General features: G+C 42.3%; 1 protein-coding gene across 4 annotated transcripts in view; it reads right to left on the bottom strand.

The window, feature by feature from the left end:
- The window catches only part of fhod1 (formin homology 2 domain containing 1), a 235,561-nt gene that overhangs the window by 75,195 nt on the left and 145,681 nt on the right, over positions 1-14,685 (bottom strand). The window lies entirely within an intron of this gene.

Genomic DNA, 14,685 nt, shown 5'->3' with positions numbered 1-14,685 from the left:
ATCAGCCATGATCACATTGAATGGCGGTGCTGGCTCGAAGGGCTGAATGGCCTCCTCCTGCACCTATTGTCTATTGTCTTTGCCTGATCCAACTTGGTCTGTTGCCCATTATCTTCCAGTTAAATGATTCTAATTTAGACCACCCTTGCCCAGCACCTTGCTGTGGATACTCTCAGCCATTACCATCCACTTCTCCCCCCACCCTTGTCCACCACTCCCACTACCTTGTGGTAAACATGTTCAACCAACCTCACTCTGCCTGACCCTACCCATCCCACCCACCCAACCATATCATTTGTCCAGCACCCCAGTGCAGAGATCTTCTCTCCGACCGCCCCACTCTTAGTTAACATCAATCCAATATCAACCCCCCCAAACTCCACCACTCTACAACCCTGTCCTTGGAATAAATTAACAATGTAATTTTGCTGTGCTTCTGCTGTGCCGACCAATGCCAATGTCTAATGTTGCCATCCTAAAGCCTCTTGCCCTTCCCTTAATGGAGTTGACAGAGGCCTGCCTCATGGGCCAAATAATCCTGTCATGGTCCTAATATCTTCCTTTGTGGTCCTGAACTAGACTTTGTTTGATAACAGACGCTCTGTGAATATCATATTTGAGGTAACGTATAAATAAAAAATTAAAATAACAATGTACTATTTAGTAATAGTCCAAAAGTCTCAAACGGTTTAGATCGCTGAGATGTAAGCTTTTGCCAGTAATGTCTTTTTATTTTATATAGCACATTTTTAATATGACTGGAATCAGAAACTTCAGCCAGGAACACACTATTCCTTTTACAGAACATTTTACTACCTTTCCCCCACAATAGACTATGAACAAGAATGAATCCAAGTAGAGTGGGCAATTCCAACAGCCCATCCTTGTGAACGGAAGGGGAAATGGCCGGCTATCCAGGGGGTATGGAGGAGGGAGGTGCATGTGGATAACTACAAAGGCAACAACAGATCTGGACGGAAAGCAATAAACCATTTTATATGTAGTGACATGCCCCATAAAACAGGCATTACTCTGGAATTTGCTTGTTAACTATTCATTTAGGCTCTTACCCTGGATCAGAACATTTCAATAATTGATTTCATTTTGTTCTTGTATAAATGCAATCAATGCCATGGCCAACTTCTGAAATGATGGCAAACGATCATGGATGAACTCATTGTTACTCAATACTTCCTAAACAGAACGGTTAAAAAAAGGACTGGAGTTCATTCCAATGAATTCTAAAATTAACTTAGTTATGCCTTATAAGGAAACAGAATTCCAAGTAATACCACACAGTTCTTCTGTCCATTATCATTCAAAAACAAATCACTCTGTATGAACTGAGAGGCTTTTTTATGTTATGAGTGAAATCATATTTTGGTCTAAATTTTTTTTAATGTGGGTTTTGTCCCTGAGATTCACATGATTGCAAAACATTTAGAATTTTAATGACGCGCAGTGTAAAAATCTGTGGAGTGTTCAGCATGGATTAATTATGGTGAAACACAGTGATTTATCTAAACTATACATGCAGGCCAAACAACATGGAAAAATTAAAGGAATGAATTGTAGTGTAAGCATTTCAAAGTAAAGCACCAGCCTCCCTCCCACAGTGAGTAATGCCAAATTTCTTCACCTTTTAAATGCCATCCATTCCAACTAAAAGCTGCATGAAACCATTTGTACTTTGGCCTGAATACATTCCTTGTAAAAACCAGGATGCATGCACATTTACAGATCCAGATCATATTCACAAATGTGGGAGGGAACTGCATATGCTGGTTAAAAACTGAAAGTGCTGGAGTAATTCAGCGGGTCAGGCAGCATCTCCCGAGAAAAGGAATAGGTGACGTTTCAGGTCGAGACCCTTCTTCAGACTGAGACTCAGGGCTGGTGTAAACCAGCATCTGCACTTCCTTTACAAACAGACTTGTTGAGTTCTCACCGCCACCAGTAGAACAGCCAGTTTTATTCAGAAACCGTAATCCACAATATTGTTATTTTACCTGTCCGTAGCCAAGATGACAAAGACTAAGTATTACTCCCCTGAAGGGAAAAAAAGCCCCCAAAAAGGACAGGTCGTGGAGGGTCTGGTGACATGGAGGTCGAGGTGCTGTCCCAAAGGGCCGAATGGCCTACTCCTGCACCTATTGTCCATTGTCTCAAACAAAGGCCAGTTCCTTAAGGCTGATCACCAACTCTGTGCTTCACAGTTTGTTTCTACGAAGATTCAACTGATTCTTTTTGCCTTTTTTCCTTTAGTCCAAGTTGGCAGAAATCCCTTTTAAAATTTAAGAATAGGATTTTTTTTCAGATGTTAAGATATTAACCCTTTGTTTTGTACCCACTGTTCTACTTTCCACTCTGTTCCACTTCCAACTGGCAAATGGTCCAAGGACATGATTAGGTTTTCACTTTCAAAATGAACTGGGCTGAACAAAATGGTAACGAGCATTATAATGAGAAAAGGCACTGGGTAGCGCACTGACAAAAAAACAACATAAACAACAAAACAAGACTCATCTCAAAACAAAGAATCAGAACATAAAAAAGCAAAATCAACAAATCATATTAAAATGAGTGTCGAGACCATCAAAGTGAAATAGCAGCAGGAACCAAGTGTTCAATTCTTAACAAAAGAGAGGGAAAGTTCAGTTTACTAAAATACTGCCCATCAAAGATGCACGCAGATCCACATGACGATTAAGAAACCTAATGCAGACTCTGCAGATTAATAGATTGGCCCCAGCTGCTGATGAGTTACTTTACAAATCAGGCTCTCCAGTACAACATCAGTTTGTGCAGCAGGAAATGCTACAGATAAATTACAGGATAACTGAACTGAAAGCCACAAAGTGCTGGAGTAACTCAGCAGGTCAAGTAGCATCTCTGGAAAATATGGATATGTGATGTTTTGAGTCTGAAGAAGGGTCTTGACCTGAAGTGTCACCTATCAATGTTCTCCAGAGATGTTGCCTGATCTGGTGAACATATATAGAAACATAGAAAATAGATGCAAGAGGGGGCCATTCGAGCCAGCACCGCCATTCAATAAGATCATGGCTGATCATCCACAATCAGTACCCCGTTCCGGTCTTTTCCCCATATCCCTTGATTCCCTTAGCCCTAAATCTAACTCTCTCTCTTTTGAAAACATCCAGTGAATTGGCCTCCACTGCCTTCTGTGGCAGAGAATTCCACAGATTCACAACTCTCTGGGTGAAAACATTTTTCCTCATCTCAGTCCTAAATGGCCTCCCCCTTAAACTTAAACTGTGACCCCTGGTTCTGGATTCCCCCAAGATCGGGAACATTTTTCCTGCATCCACCCTGTCCAATCCTTTAAGGATTTTATATATTTCTATAAGATCCCCTCTCATCGTTCTAAATTCCAGCGAATACAAGCCCAGTCGACCCATTCTTTCATCATTCGTCAGTCCTACCATCCCGGGAATTCACCTGGTGAACCTACGCTGCACTGCCTCAATAGCAATAATGTCCTTCCTCAAATTAGGAGACCAGAACTGCACACAATACTCCAGGTGCGGTCTCACCAGGGCCCTGTACAACTGCAGTAGGACCTCCTTGCTCCTTAACTCAAATCCTCTCGCAAAGAAGGCCAACATGCCATTGGCTTTCTTCACTGCCTGCTGTACCTGCATGCTTATTTTCAGTGACTAATGTACAAGCACACCCAGGTCTTGTTGTACCTTCCCTTCTCCTGATCTGACACCATTCAGATAATAATCTGCCTTCCTGGTCTTGCCACCAAAGTGGATAACCTCTCATTTAACCACATTATACTGCATCTGCCCACTCACCCAACCTATCCAAGTCACCCTGCAGCCTCATAGTATCCTCCTCGCAGCTCACACTGCCACCCAGCTTTGTGTCATCCGCAAACTTATGATGTTACATTTAAGAATTACTCCAGCACTTAGTGTCCTTTTGTGTATTGACAAGCATCTGTAGTTCCTTGTTTCTACAGGATAATCAAATAATTAATTGCATGATCCACAGGAAACCTAAAGGTCAACAATCAGCTTTGAATATCAGGTTGGATCGCAGATAAATCAGTCTTTCACTGTATCTTGGGATGTAGAAGAATAAGAAACCAATACCAATACCATTGGTGCGCAGAATTATAGACAATAGACAATAGGTCCAGGAGGAGGCCATTCGGCCCTTAGAGCCAGCACCACCATTCAATGTGATCATGGCTGATCATTCTCAATCAGTACCCCGTTCCTGCCTTCTCCCCATACCCCCTGACTCCGCTATCCTTAAGAGCTCTATCTAGCTCTCTCTTGAATGCATTCAGAGAATTGGCCTCCACAGCCTTCTGAGGCAGAGAATTACACAGATTGACAACTCTCTGACTGAAAAAGTTTTTCCTCATTTTTCCACACAATGACAATTATCCTCATAATGGAATATATTATTTCAAGACAGCGATCAAAAAGATTTTTAGATCCGAATGGAATCAGGGGATAGAGGTTAATACAGGAAGGTGGTGCTTAGATGGAAGACCAGCTGTGATCTTACAGAATAGTAGAGCAGACACAAGGACTGCTTCAACTTCTCCTCACTCTTTTTCTTATGAAAACTATCAACTCCACATGAATCTCTCCAATATGAACAAAGTCAGGATTTCAAATGGTCCAGAGACACACAAGTACAATCAGAGTGTCGTCTGAAGAAGGATCTCAAACTGAGACGTCACCTATTCCCTTTCTCTAGAGATGCTGCCTGACCCACTGAGTTACTCCAGCATTTTATGTCTATGTTTTATTAGGATACAGTTATTTAGTTTATTGTAATCTGCTGGTGATCGATCTAATCTAAACTGTGATAGGTACCAATTCTTCTACTTTTCCCATCACTTTTGGACGTTTTGAAAAGCCCTCATAGACAATGACATTTTAGGAATATGACACTTTTATGGGGAAGGAAAATGATGAACAGGCTGAGAGAGTTATCCCTGTCTTCAGTTTCATGCCATCTTTAAATAGCCCATTGGACAGTCTTCGTGACACAATCATGAATTGTGGACGTTCAGCCATGATCACAATGAATGGCGGTGCTGGCTCGAAGGGCCGAATGGCCTCCTCCTGCACCTATTTTCTATGTTTCTATGGATGAATCTTCCAATCTGTGGGACAGTGCACTGATAACTGGATATGTTTTGGACCATTCTACATGTTTTTGTAAATCCACACAAGGACAAGAATATTTACATACCCTGTGGATAAAATAATTTCTTCAGTAATGTTGTAAGAAGATAGAAGTCAACAAAACAAAACAATTACAAGACTCAAGTCACTGAGCAAGGGCTTCAAAACCTTGCAGTCATGGATGAAACATTAAGTTCAGATGTGGCTAATCTCATGAAGGATGTAAAAGATTCTCTTGGTTCTCTGATAGTAAGTGAAGACGAGCAGGGCAGTTCTCCTGGTGTCCAGCATTAATGGGTTTCTCCGAGTGCTCCGGTTTCCTCCCACACTCCAAACATGTACAAGTTTGTAGGGCAATTGGCTTTTGTACAATCTTAAATTGTCCCTAGTGTGTAGGATGATGTTAGTGTATGGGTTGGCCGGTGGTCGGTACGGACTCAGTGGGCCGAAGGGCCTGTTTCCGCGCTGTATCTCTGAAATCTAAAGAGAGCTGATGCTGTTTGTTGACCCGAGAATGCCCAGAGGGAGGTTGAACAACACTAGCATTAGATGAGCACTAAGAGTGGACAGGTTAATGAAAATATCTCCAGTCATTCATGTGTTACAGTGAGTACTGCAGGGGTGGATGGATACTGATCTAACAAGTAGATTTCTACAGCACATTACCGAAGTTCTTAATTTAAAACGGTGAAAGGTTACTGTAAATATCTACATTGTGTAAGTGATAAGCTGACGTGTAGACAGCAGACTGTTTCCAGTAATAACACTCACACACTCTCCCCCTCACTCCTTTGCCAGCTCACATCCACAATGCTATTTCTACGATATGCAAAAAGTATTTTGTCATGACTCTTTTCCCAAAAATTTGTCATGAGTTTATTTTTGGCTTTTACTTATTTCCAAACTGTTTTTTAAAATTCTTGCATGTGTATTTGAACAGTGTCAGTGTAAATCTCCCATCATCCTGTGTTTATTTGTCACTTTGGTCAGATAACAGTCGACCAAGTTCCCCACACAACCTCCACAGCACCAAATGTTAGCATACATCATCTGTACACTATGGCTACTCATTTCAGACTGGCATATGCTATGGTCAGGAGAAATGAGTTCTACTTATTAAAGTCATAAAGTATGGAAACAGACACCTTGATCCACCAAGTCCATGCCAATCATCAACCATCCATTTACACTAATCTTACATTAATCCCATTTTAAAACAATTTCCACCCATTCCCGATTACTCCCCCCAAATTCTGCCACTTACTCACACACTAGAGGCAAGTTACAATGTCCAATGAACCTACCAACAGTATTGTTTACCCTGATCATAGAAAACCTGTCCATTTGCATGTAACCAGCGTGAGCCTGTTGTGAACGTGCAAGATGAATGGTACAACACACCCTGCTTGCTGTGACTCCATTGTAGGAGACGACATCAATCATGAGACTGAGTGTCCTACTGCAGAGCTTTGAGCACTTAATCCAGATGGACACTCCTGGGCAGCACTCAGGGACTTCTGCCCTGTGAAATCGGGCATTAGAACCAAGGTCTTATCCGATCTCTGAGCTGACAATAACGGATCCCCTGGGATGAACACAAAGCCGAATATCCTTGATGTTCTATCCACAATGCACTCATCATTCAACATCACCAATAAGTTCTCAACCAGTCTTTATATCCTTGCTGTTTGAGGGAACTGGCAATGTCCAGATATGTGGCTTCATTTCATGTACTGGAACTATGGCTGCATTTCAAAGTATTTCATTAGTTGAAATGGTCCACATTGTCTTTCAAGATAACCAAATATATTAGGAAAATATAAGCTTTCCTCTCTTTTCCAATTTACCGACTTAGATTTGGAATATTTAATAAACAAATCACACTGCTAAATTTGAATTATTGCAAGTCTGAAACTGTTCCACTGTATAGCATCAATGTTCGCATTATTCAGAACAGATTTCACCACCAATATAAGTTCATAAGTTCATAAGTCATAGGAGCAGAATTAGACCATTCGGCCCATCGAGTCTACTCCGCCATTCAATCATGACTGATCTATCATATCATATCATATCATATACATACAGCCGGAAACAGGCCTTTTTGGCCCACCAAGTCCGTGCCGCCCAGCGATCCCCGTACATTAACACTATCCTACACCCACTAGGGACAATTTTTACATTTACCCAGCCAATTAACCTACATACCTTCCCTCTCAACCCCATTCTCCTGCCTTCTCCCCGTAACCCTTGACACCCTCACTAATAAATGTCACGGTGCTCTACCACTTACAATAAGTGCACCACATCCCATGTGATTTGCCTACTTTCCAGGGTCGGGGTTAAATTAAGAATGTAACCAGCACAAGCAACAAAAACTCTCATCTCTCAACTCTGCTGATTTGTTAGAAATTGCTTGTAAAATCTCTAATTGGGATAACCGTGGTGCTGATGGTTGGTTAAAACAAATTGAAGACCAGAATTATGCCTCAAATCTTCAGATCATTTTAAATTCCTAATTATTCAGTGAGCTCCAAATAAATTGGTATTAAAATATTAAGTGCACTTATAATCAGTGTTAAAATTTTCAGCGCACTTTAACAGCTTAGCACTTCCTGGCATCTAACAACCACCGCCATTAGATGGAGTTAACCTCTCATGGTTTAGTTGATGCTGTTTTTGAGTGCCATAACTTACAATTTCCTTTTTAAAATAAAAATACTTTAGTTTTATTATTGTCACTGTAACTGCAATACAGTGAAAAGCTTTGGTTTGCATGATATTTAGTCTGAGAAAAGACGAGACACGATACAATCAAGCCATCTACAATGCACAGATAACAGATAAAGGGTGCAAGTCAGTCTGAAGAAGGGTCTCGACCTGAAACGTCACCCATTCCTACTCTCCTATATGCTGCCTGACCTGATGAGTTACTCCAGCATTTTGTGATACCTTTGATAAAGGGTACAACATTCAGTTTGAGATATAAGGTAGACACAAAATGCTGGAATAATTCAGCGGGTCAGGCAGCATCTCGGGAGAGAAGGAATGGGTGAGGTTTTGGGTGGAGACTCTTCTTGAAACGTCACCCATTCCTTCTCTCCTATATGCTGCCTGACCTGATGAGTTACTCTAGCATTTTGTGATACCTTTGATAAAGGGTACAACATTCGATTTAAACCAGCATCTGCAGTTTTTTTCCTACACAGTTCGAGATATGATATTGAAGTCCACTTTTTGGTAGTTTAAAGATCTCTGATGAGGTAGATGGAAGGTCAGGAAACGATATACTAATTATCTTTTCTGTTTTTTTAAACATTGGTAACGATTTTTCAATGTGCTATTTTTAAAGTGGCTTATTTTATTTTTCATAATTAGAGTGTTTTTCTACATCTGGATGTCCATAAATGTTCAGAAAGCTTTGACAAAGCGGGGGGCTTGGTTTTGGCAATAGTCAAAGGTTCATGCAGCAGCTTTGTGTGAAGGGCTTAGTCTGGCCAGCCAGAGACTCAAATATGTTGCCCAGAGCCCTCACTCTGACTGGCCTGAAGATGCTTGGCCAGCATTTGGTCGTCCATATCCAAGTCTGGTTATTGCAATGAGGATTGCAAGCAGCGAGAACAAGTATTGGGCTCCATTTAACATAATCTGGATCTAAAACTTAATAGGGAAAGATACTAGAAGCTGTCTTGGATGAGATCACTATGAGCGTAACAATTGGCATTTTTGGTTAAACAAACAAGACAAATTGCTTTTAATAAATCTGCACTTTGCAGAATTTTGTAAAACAATAACATTGCAGTGGTTTATTTAAACTCTTTGGGATAAAAAGAATCACTGCAGCAATAGATCATGATTGGCACTTCATGAAAAATACATTTGCAAGTCTGTCTGAAAAAGTAGGTTCCCACCTATTGGCAACATCACAAAACAAAAATAGCCAGATTGAACAAAGCACGGTATTTGTTGACAACCAGCCAGAAGAACAATTGCAGAGAATTTAAACAATTAGAGTATTGTCAAAATGTCTGTACGCAAGTTGATACAAGTACAGAAAATCATATTCCATTTGCCACGTTTCACTGTTCTGTCCCATCAAATTGTGCTTGATAGAGTGGCCTTAGAATTGGATCAGAGGAAGACCACAAGGTCAACCTGCAGCTTACAGATATTTGTACTCTTAGATGGACCAAGGTCGGGTCTATTAGTCTTGGAGTCTTGAGGTAGGATGTATATATTATTTAAAGGAATGAAATGTGGACCGACAGATGGATGACTTCAGACTGGGGGAACCAAAAATGATGCACTAGCTTCTGCAGGAGGAGGAGAAATGGAGATGTTGGACATTCCCCCGTTACCATTGTGTAGTGGTCCACAGCAATGTATCGGTCACTGCCCAACTGAACATCATAAACAGTGCGAGACACAAGTGATCTGAACTGGATCATTGCTGGGATAGTGACCATTAGCTTGGCAGAGGAGATTAAGGTGAATCCAAAGAGTTGTTATGTATGTAAGGGGAAAAAGCATGATTAGGGAGAGAATACACCCCCCCACCTCACCCCCCACCCCTCACTAAAGTGAAAGTCCATGTTTGGAGCTGCAGGAGATGGCCAAGTCCTCACTGAATATCTCTCCTCTGTTTTTACCGTGCAGAACAATGTGAAGACTAGGGAACTCTCTAAAATGAGAATGTCTTGGGAATAGTCTGCATTTCAGTTACAACATAATCTACCTTCATAAAACATATGAAGATAGATAAATACTCAGAGCCTGATCACGTATCGCCAAAAATACTGTGGGAGGCTGGAGAACCAATTGCAGGAGTCCCGACTGAGACGTACGCATCATTTCTTGCCACTAGTCAGGGGCCGGGGGACTGGAGGGTGGGTAATGTTGTGCCTTTATTTGAGAAGGGATGCAAAGAAAAACCTGGCAACTATAGACCAGAACGCCAGTCATCATTGGTAGATAGGTTACTGGCAAGGATTCTGAAGGATAAGACTTATATATGTGGGTTTGGAAAGATAAGGACTTATTTAGAATAGTCAACATGGTTTTGTGCATTGGAGATCGTGTCTCACAAATATGAGTATGTTAAGAAAGTAAACAAGAAGGTGGATGTCTAGTGATATATCTCAGGGGTGGGAGCTGGGACCATTGGAGTTGTCATCTGTCTAAACGATTTGGATGCGGATGTAAAATGCATGTTTAGTAAATTTGTAGATGACACTAAAATTGCAGTGGTATAATAGACAATAGCTGCAGGAGTAGGCCATTCGGCCCTTCGAGCCAGCACCACCATTCAATGTGATCATGGCTGATCATTCTCAATCAGTACCCCGTTCCTGCCTTCTCCCCATACCCCCCGACTCCGCTATCCTTAAGAGCTCTATCTAGCTCTCTCTTGAATGCATTCAGAGAATTGGCCTCCACCACCTTCTAAGGCAGAGAATTCCACAGATTCACAACTCTGGGTGAAAAAGTTTTTCCTCATCTCTGTTCTAAATGGCCTACCCCTTATTCTTAAACTGTGGCCCCTTGTTCTGGACTCCCCCAACATTGGGAACATGTTTCCTGCCTCTAACGTGTCCAACCCCTTAATAATGTTATATGTTTCAATAAGATCCCCTCTCATCCTAAATTCCAGTGTATACAAGCCTAATCGATCCAGTCTTTCAACATACGACAGTCCCGCCATTTCGGTAATTAACCTAGTAAACCTACGCTGCACGCCCTCAATAGCAAGAATATCCTTCCTCAAATTTGGAGACCAAAACTGCACACAGTACTCCAGGTGCGGTCTCACTAGGGCCCTGTACAACTGCAGAAGGACCTCTTTGCTCCTATACTCAACTCTTGTTATGAAGGCCAACACTCCATTGGCTTTCTTCACTGCCTGCTGTACCTGCATGCTTCCTTTCAGTGACTGATGCACTAGGACACCCAGATCTCGATGTACATCCCCTGTTCCTAACTTGACACCATTCAGATAATACTCTGCCTTCCTATTCTTACCACCAAAGTGGATAACCTCACATTTATCCACATTAAACTGCATCTGCCATGCATCCGCCCACTCACACAACCTGTCCAAGTCACCCTGCAACCTCATAGCATCTTCCTCACAGTTCACACTGCCACCCAGCTTTGTGTCATCTGCAAATTTGCTAATGTTACTTTTAATCCCTTCATCCAAGTCATTAATGTATATTGTAAATAGCTGCGGTCCCAGCACCGAGCCTTGCGGTACCCCACTAGTCACTGCCTGCCACTCTTTGCTTTCTGTCTGCCAACCAATTTTCTATCCATGTCAGTCCCCTACCCCCAATACCATGTGCTCTAATTTTGCCCACTAATCTCCTATGTGGGACCTTGTCGAAGGCTTTCTGAAAGTCAAGGTACACCACATCCACCGGCTCTCCCCTGTCCATTTTCCTAGTTACAACCTCAAAAAATTCCAGTAGATTAGTCAAGCATGATTTCCCCTTCGTAAATCCATGCTGACTCGGAACGATCCTGTTACTGCTATCCAAATGCTCCGCAATTTCGTCTTTTATAATTGACTCCAGCATCTTCCCCACCACTGATGTCAGACTAACTGGTCTATAATTTCCCGTTTTCTCTCTCCCTCCTTTCTTAAAAATTGGGATAACATTAGCTACCCTCCAATCCACAGGAACTGATCCTGAATCTATAGAGCATTGGAAAATGATCACCAATGTGTCCACAATTTCTAGCGCCACCTCCTTAAGTACTCTGGGATGCAGACCATCAGGCCCTGGGGATTTATCAGCCTTCAGTCCCATCAGTCTATCTTGATCAGTAGGGTAAGTTGGCTGAGGAATGACAACATGGGGTTGAATTCAGACGTGTGAGGTGTTGCATTTGGGGAGGACTTTGAGAGTGAATGGTTGGACCCTGGGGAGCATTGTGGAACAGTGGCACTGAGGAGTACAAGTACCTACTTCTCTGAAAGTGTTGTCACAGGTGGGCAGGTTGGTGAAGAAGGCTTAAGGCACTCTGGCCTTCATTAGCATTGAACATAGAAGTTGGGCTATCGTTGTTGGTGAATTCCCACTTGGAGTATTGTGTTCAGTTTTGGTTAACCTGCTATTAAGTTAGAAAGAGTGCAAAGAAGATTTACAAGATGTTGCCAGGACTCGAGGGACTGAGTTATCAGGAGAGGTTGGGCAAGCTAGACTTTATTCCTTGGAGTGTAGTAGAATGAGGAGTGATATAAAATCATGAGGACACTGATAGGGTGAATTCATACGGTCTTTTTCTGAGGATGAATGAATCACGTGCTAGCGGGCATGCGTTTAAGTGGTGGAAGACTGAACAGGAACCTGAATGATAGCTTTTTCACACCGAGGGGTTACATATATGGAACCATTCTCAGGCAGAGGACGCGGTTAAGGCAATTGCTATAACATCACTTACAAGACATTTGACCAGGCACATGAATAGGAAAGATTTAGAGATATGCTTAAACCTGGGTAAATGGACTGGCACAGATGGGCATCTTGACTTGTTTCTGTGCTGTACGTCTCCAAGGGGTTCAGCATTTAGCTCATGTGCAGTTCATGAGATACCCTGGACTTATTTCGAATAGCCAAGAGGAATGATGGGGGATTTTTCAGCTGTGCTATCCTTTGTTAGGCCTGATTTTGATTTTTTTTCCTTCTGTTTTTATGAGAAAGGATGTACACGCACACACATATATAATAGGAAGTGTCTAGTCAGGAATCGTCCAACATGATAATCAGGAAAACTGGTCTATTCCTGTCCGATACATTGGAATACTTATAGTTAACATATTTTCATTTCCAGAGGCTCACGTTAATTGTTAAAAGCCTGCATTCTTGGAGAAACATAGAAACATAGAAACATAGAAAATAGGTGCAGGAGTAGGCCATTCGGCCCTTCGAGCTTGCACCGCCATTCAATATGATCATGGCTGATCATCCAGCTCAGTAGCCTGTACCTGCCTTCTCTCCATACCCCCTGATCCCTTTAGCAAAAAGGGCCACATCTAACTCCCTCTTAAATATAGCCAATGAACTGGCCTCAACTACCTTCTGTGGCAGAGAATTCCACAGACTCACCACTCTCTGTGTGAAGAAATGTTTTCTCATCTCGGTCCTAAAAGACTTCCCCCTTATCCTTAAGCTGTGACCCCTGGTTCTGGACTCCCCCAACATCGGGAACAATCTTCCCGCATCTAGCCTCTCCAACCCCTTAACAATTTTATATGTCTCTATAAGATCCCCCCTCAGTCTTCTAAATTCCAGCGAGTACAAGCCCAGTCTATCCAGTCTTTCCTCATATGTAAGTCCCGCCATCCCAGGGATCAATCTGGTGAACCTTCTCTGTACTCCCTCTAAGGCAAGAACGTCTTTCCTCAGGTTAGGAGACCAAAACTGCACACAATACTCCAGGTGCGGTCTCACCAAGGCCCTGTACAACTGCAGCAGAACCTCCCTGCTCCTAAACTCAAATCCTCTTGCTATGAATGCCAACATACCATTCGCTTTCTTCACTGCCTGCTGCACCTGCATGCTTGCTTTCAATGACTGGTGCACCATGACACCCAGGTCACGTTGCATCTCCCCTTCTCCCAATCGGTCACCATTCAGGTAATACTCTGCTTTCTTGCCGCCAAAGTGGATAACCTCACATTTATCCACATTATATTGCATCTGCCATGCATTTGCCCACACTGGAGAGAAGACTGATTGCGGTGCTGGCTCGAAGGGCCAAATGGCCTACTCCTGCACCTATTGTCTATTGTCTAGTCAGGAAGCTTTGGTTAGAACCGTAAATACAAATTTGAAGAAGATTGCTTCAATAAATCTATTGGTCCAGAACATTGGGAAAGGTAGCTTAATCGTGTGCTCTGTTTTGTTGAAAGTTGCATATTTGAAGAAATCTTACCTAAAACATCCAACAAATGCTTTAATCTATTTATTCCTTCAAAATGCCCACCAAAGAAAGCTATCCCAAACTTTCATGCTGTGGTTTGGTGTAAGCAAGCACAACGAGAAGTCTGAACAAAGGGTCGTCAGTCTGAAACCAGCTCTGATTCCCCCTCCAAATGGATCATCTGTGCTTTGGTAAGGTGAGATAGTAAAGATTAAAGTGAGATATTAAAGATTAAAGTTTCTGAGAGACAACGTTTTCACACAGAGGGTGGTGGGTGTTTGGAACGAGCTGCCGGAGCAGGTAGTTGAGGCAGGGACTAGAACAGCATTTAGAAGACATTTGGACAGGTACATGGATAGGAATGGGTTTGAGGACATGGGGCAAATGCAGGCAGGTGGGACTGCGATAGATTGGGCATCTTAGTCGCCATTGAACCAAAGGGCCTGTTTCCGTGTTCAATGGCTCTGTGACTAACATAGAACGTAGAAAAGTTCAGCACAAGAACAAGTCCATCAGCCGCATCATCTCTGGGGTAAAAAACAACTTCCATTCTCAGATCTAAACGTAATGTTCCATTCCATGG

Source organism: Rhinoraja longicauda, chromosome 6 (assembly GCF_053455715.1).
Source record: "Rhinoraja longicauda isolate Sanriku21f chromosome 6, sRhiLon1.1, whole genome shotgun sequence".
In the NCBI taxonomy this organism is placed as follows: Eukaryota; Metazoa; Chordata; class Chondrichthyes; order Rajiformes; family Arhynchobatidae; genus Rhinoraja; species Rhinoraja longicauda.
The sequence above is the reverse complement of the archived record's forward strand: the minus strand, read 5'-3'. Positions and strand labels throughout refer to the sequence as shown.